The following is a 5000-nucleotide window of genomic DNA, read 5'->3' as shown; positions in this document are numbered from 1 at the left end:
CCAGGACGGTCCATCTGGGCATCAGACGGAGGAACAGAATCATCCAAAGACACGACAGACATATCATCTAGCATATCTTCAGCCCAGCTATGCTGGGGATCAACATCAGCACTTGACATAACACTGCGAGGCCAAAGGCCAAAGTAGCGATAACACAAGCGAAAGCGAGAAGGAAAAACAGACTGATAGGGCTTCGCCCTGGGTTAGCCCTTCCTTTCGCTAGGCCACAGCAGCATGGTGTAGCTCACATACCCGATGGGTGTTTAAACACCCCTTTAAGAGGGAGCTTTACACAGCAAATGTGGTAAGCTGGGCTACGAACAGCAGAACCTTTCTCCCATGAAAAGCGTATGGGAAGGTGGCAAGACGGAAACAGCTGTCCATGGCTGCTAATTGACCGGGTGAAATGGTTGTGCGCATAGGTGATATGTTGACCACACCGGAATGGTGTTAGCGTGTGTCACCTTGCTTTTTTTGTTTTCCAATGTTAAAGATGTACGCTGTAAACTAGCTGGAGTATGGCCGCCAAGTTGGGCACAAGAATACAAGTATTGATTGTTATTGTTATTATTATTATTATTTCATTATTATTATTATTTTATTATTATTATTATTATTGTTGTTGTTGCTATTATTATTTCATTATTATTATTATTATTTTATTATTATTATTATTATTATTATTATTATTATAAAACTTTATTGAAAATCAGTCAGTTGATACAAAAATTATTAAAAACATAAAAAGATTCTGTTCCAATTATAATGTACTTCAAAAGAAAAAAAGAACAGTTCGCTTCATTGTTCATTTACATTAAAAACAAAAATCAGAAATATATTTATTATTTAAGGAGGCTCGAAATAGTTTCTCCTTTTTTAAAAACAATTAAACATATTCTGTCCTTAGATACAGTTAGGGCAACCATATCAAGACGAAATTTGGCCAGGGTATTAAGTACCTATCGTAGATTTCTCACATTATGTTTTCCTCCAAAATAATGTTACCATGGCAACGATATTAGGCATTTCTTTGAGCCTTAAAATCAACATATGTTGTCCTTTTTGAAGAAACGGGACGGTGAAATTTTCCCATTCAGCGTTACCAGATAATGTTAGAAATACTCTCTAAAATATTTAAAATTCAACAAAATCTGTAGGTCAGTTTTTCAGAAAAATAAGTTTTTTTGAATTGTGACTCTAATTTTTTTTTTCACCTACAGAATTTTTTTAAATTTTAAAGACAAACGGTTTAAATTAATCTAAGCTAACATGCAAAAAATGAAAAAAATTCACCGTCCAGAATCAGAGATATAAACGAGGAAAGTTGCAAAATCAGGAAAAATTAGGGGGTTACAAGATCAGCATTTACGCATGCGTCACCCGCTCATTCGAGTCCGCGCGCGAGTGGAGCTACAGGTCAACACAAACGGATTTAAGCGACTATTAAACCGTTTAAGTAAAATTTTCGTGATTTCCGTGAATAGGAGATGTCTATTTATATTCCATGTATATAGGAATTGGAGAAAGGTAAGCGAAATTAGCGGTATTTGTTTATTTCTGGTGACCCATTTGAATCATGAGCTGACGCAAGCAGCTTACGAATTGCGTGTGTGGCTTACGCGCGCGCGCTCAGCTGAAAACCCTTTCGAGCCTCCTTAACACATTGTGACAATGTCCAAATATGGTCATAGCGCGCTCAGTATTCGTCGTGCGTACTCAACGTATATCCTGCGATATACGTAATTTTGTGTGTCGCAGTACACGTAGCAACTTTTGCTTTGTCATCTATGTGTTGAACAATAAAACAATTATCCTGCTCAATCTTGCGGAGGCTAAGTATCAGGCTATATTACGCGCGATTTCGCAGCATAATGTACCAGTCAAAGTGAAGCTTCAACATCCTACCCCCGGGCAACCCCCCGGGCATTTGAATTTTTGGAAAAGTTTTGTTCAAATGCCCTCCTCCACAGGCCAAAAAGCTGTTCAAATGCCTAATCATGGGTCCATTTGAGGTGATCAAATCCCCCCACCCCCGGGAAAATTACCAGATTTTTATAAACTGAATGCATTGGTTTTACGGAGTTTCATGCAACGGCACCTAAATACATTCCATACATTCATTCCATTATTTATACACCTACATATCAATCGTGGCAAATGTATTAAAATCTTCATAAATACACCGGGTCGGTCAAAGTAATTGACCTGTATAAGACCTGTTTTAAACGTCGCATTTTTCATGTGCCGAATCTGATGCAAATGAGAAAAATCTATTGCTTTCGCTCTTTTGCATTAGATTCGGCACATGTGAAATGCGACGTTTAAAACGGTCCTAAATCGTATCCGGCGACGTCGGTATTTTATTGAATTCTTGTTTATATTGTAAAAACAATTTAGTACATTTATATATTCAAAGATAATATAAATTGGTTCTTAATACCTTCAAATACGGAACAAGTTTGTGTAGGCCTTTGCTTTTCAACCACTGCAATCAACCACGAATGCGCAATCCTTACCTTTGAATACATTTAAGTTTGTCTCCGCCATGATTTATCAACCCACGTGGAAAGGTAACATGAAATTGAGGCTAGCGATCAACTTCCCCACCTCCTATGAGTGATCAAACCCCCGCCCCCAGGAAGACTAACCTGACCAAATTCCCTCCCGCCAGGCGGGGAAAGGAGTCGAATTCCCGGGGTATGCCCGGTACATAATTGTTAAATATACATGTAATTTTAAAAGACTCCTGAGCGGCCTTCAGTGCAAGTTCAATATTTGCATCTGCATCCCGGCTTGAAGCAGAACTATTGCCTCTTATTGCCATAGCAGCTGATCGTATCAAGGCAAAAGATAAGGTGCATCGCATCCACGCAATAGTTATACCAGAATGTGGAATCCGGAATCCGGACATAAGCGTGATGAATGATAATAGGCCTTTTTGATATATTCAAATTCAGCTTGAAAGAGAGGTTCTGAGGACAAAAACAAAGGAAAGTGGATGATATGCAAATATTTTTCACATTCATTCCAACGTGTTTCTATTCTTTTTGTCCTCACTGCCTCAATATCAAGCTGAATATTTGATATTTCAAAAATGGCCTATTGATTAAAAAATTAAACGGAATAAATACTGCTTAGCAATTATTTGTTTTGAATATAATAATATTGTGCCTTGATTCCCCTTTTTCATTACTTTATTTTTTCTGTCCAAATTATGTAACACAAGAATTGTGTACATTTCAGTTGTTGTGTATATATAGTTTACGTCATAGTAAGTGCGGCGTACGGGGAAATTATTCACGAGTTGTTTGTGTCAAAAACCCGAACGACCGAGTACGAGCAAGTGAGGGTTTTAAAACAAACAACGAGTGAATAAAGCCCCGTACAAAGCACGTTCTATGTCGTGAGCTGTTTATTACACGTAAGACGATAATTTTCATTGAAATAGTTTTCTGAACGCAAAGAGGGGCAATGTACTCATGTTGCAGGAACACGTTGCAGCGACATGTTGCAGGGACAAAAATGTGTGTAGTACACACTGAGGCGAAATGCATTAGGGTCGTGTAGCGGGGACATGTAGCAGCTGGGACAAAATCCAACAACATCAGGAGCCCATCAGTAGGGGCCTCCAACTGGCTTCCCTTGGTGAGGTAGCGCTTTTGCTGACCTATCTATTTTTGGAAATAACTTTTTTAAATTTGCTGCGGTAATTAAAGGTGTACCCTAAGTGGTCCGCATGAAGGGGCGATCCAAGTCGGCGGCCGAATGCGAGAAAAACTAGAGAAACCTCAGCGCTGATTGGCTACTGAATTGTTATTGGTGTTTACCATGACAACGAATAGCGCGAAAGTGGTTCTAAAAATAGAAAGGTCAGGAAAAACGCTACTTCATAGAAACAAAGTGGGAGATGGAGGCTCCTACTGATGGGCTCCTGACAACATTTGCAAACACATGAGTATGTTGGGGGTACATGTTTCAGGGATATGTTGCAGCGCTATGTTGCAGCGACGTGTCCCATGAAGTTCAACTTGTTGAACTTCGTGGGACATGTCGCAAAATCACCCCCGATTTGGTGTTGCACAATTATAAAAGTATCAGTTCACACGCGGGGACGTGTCGCTGCAACATATCACTGAAAGATGTACCCGCAATATTTTCATGTGTGTGCACATGTTGTGATTTTGTCCCTGCTACATGTCGCCTCCCTCAGTGTGCACTACACAAGTTTTTTGTCGTTGCAACATGTCCCTGCAACATGACCCCTCGTGTCTACCCACCTTTATTCAGGATGGTGGCATAATGGGATGAAGACAGCACAAAGTGTCTTAAAAACTCTGAAAGTCATTTACCTTATAGAAGGTTAGTGCAAGGGTTAAAGGAAACAACATCTAAGTGATGGTCCATGTAAGTACGTGAGAATGAATGTTTTGAATGTTTTGTCTTTGTTTAGAAGTCTGATGCCTGGCTGCTTCATAGGCTGGAGAACTCCTTGATACGGACATGAAGAAATTGTACAATAGTCTTTTTGAAACGAATCAGGAGGTACTTGCAGCCATTTGTGAAATTACATTCATCCTCAGTAGCAAATTGATCCAATGAATACCGATCTGATCATCACCTTATTCATAGTCACCACTAGAACTGCCATTTGAAACTATAATATTTATAACTTCAAGGCATTATGTCAAGGTGACCATTAGAAAACTTTGAAAGAAAGTACATTTGATTCAAGAAGTCTTCCTGAGGAACTCATCCAGAATATCCCGTGACCAGGATCTAAATCTTTTGGGTATCGCTTCAAAACCTTCGAGGAGGGTGAGGGGCATTCAAGAATAAACCGGAGCAAACGTCTATGAACAATCCATTGAAGAGCCTGTTTGCAGGCTATATCTGCGAAAGATTATTCTGGGTTCTTTGTGTTTACGCAAATATTTTACCAACAGCATGGAGTAAATCGACCTCATTGGTCTTGACCAGTGCTTAACTTGATCATATCACGC

General features: G+C 39.4%; 1 long non-coding RNA gene across 1 annotated transcript in view; it reads left to right on the top strand.

The window, feature by feature from the left end:
• The window catches only part of LOC138025048 (uncharacterized), a 13165-nt gene that overhangs the window by 7720 nt on the left and 445 nt on the right, over nt 1-5000 (top strand). Inside the window, exon 2 of the long non-coding RNA XR_011127133.1 lies at nt 4451-4542. This is a non-coding gene — a long non-coding RNA (uncharacterized lncRNA). The remainder of the gene's footprint in view (nt 1-4450; nt 4543-5000) is intronic.

The sequence above is a fragment of the Montipora capricornis genome, chromosome 2, assembly GCF_036669925.1.
Source record: "Montipora capricornis isolate CH-2021 chromosome 2, ASM3666992v2, whole genome shotgun sequence".
NCBI lineage: Eukaryota > Metazoa > Cnidaria > Anthozoa > Scleractinia > Acroporidae > Montipora > Montipora capricornis.
This window is presented reverse-complemented; position numbering and strand designations above follow the sequence as displayed.